Consider the following 787-nt stretch of genomic DNA (forward strand, 5'->3'; position numbering starts at 1 on the left):
TATCATCATAATTATCATCATAAATACCATCATTATTGTCAATAATAAAGGTATTATCATGGAAATTCTAGTAATTACCTCAATTAATGTTAAAATCATCCTAATTACCATTAATAAGCAAAAATGGGGTTCTTTCGACCTTTCTCTCAAAAAGCTGTAATACGCTAGATTTTTTTTTTTTCGATTTCTGGGATTTTATTACTTTTAGCCTTTATTTCATTATAAATGGCCTGAATAATTTTTACTATCATCATTATTATCATTATTGTCATTGTTTTTTAGGATTATTATCATTATTATCATTATCATCATTATCATCATTATTGCAGTTATAATAATTATTATGCTAATCATTATTGCTATTTTCAGCATTATAACTACTTTTATAATGATAATAATAATGGTAATTCTAGAAATAATAATGACAATAACAATGATTATAATAACATAAATAATGATATCATTATTATTTCTATTGCCATTATTAGTATGAAAATTATTGGAATAGAGTTAATCATTGCTATTATTACAGTAATTATGAAAATTATCATTATAATTATCATTTTATCATTATTATCATCATTATCATAATAATTATCATCATTATCATTATTGCAGTTATAATTATTATTATGCTAATTAGTATTGCTATTTTCATAATTAAAACTATTTTTATAATGATAACAACAATAATGATAATTTTAGAAATAATAATGACAATAACAATAATAATAATGACAAAGATAATGATGTTATTATTATTTCTATTGCCATTATTAGTATGAAA

Source organism: Penaeus vannamei, chromosome 28 (genome assembly GCF_042767895.1).
Source record: "Penaeus vannamei isolate JL-2024 chromosome 28, ASM4276789v1, whole genome shotgun sequence".
Lineage (NCBI taxonomy): Eukaryota > Metazoa > Arthropoda > Malacostraca > Decapoda > Penaeidae > Penaeus > Penaeus vannamei.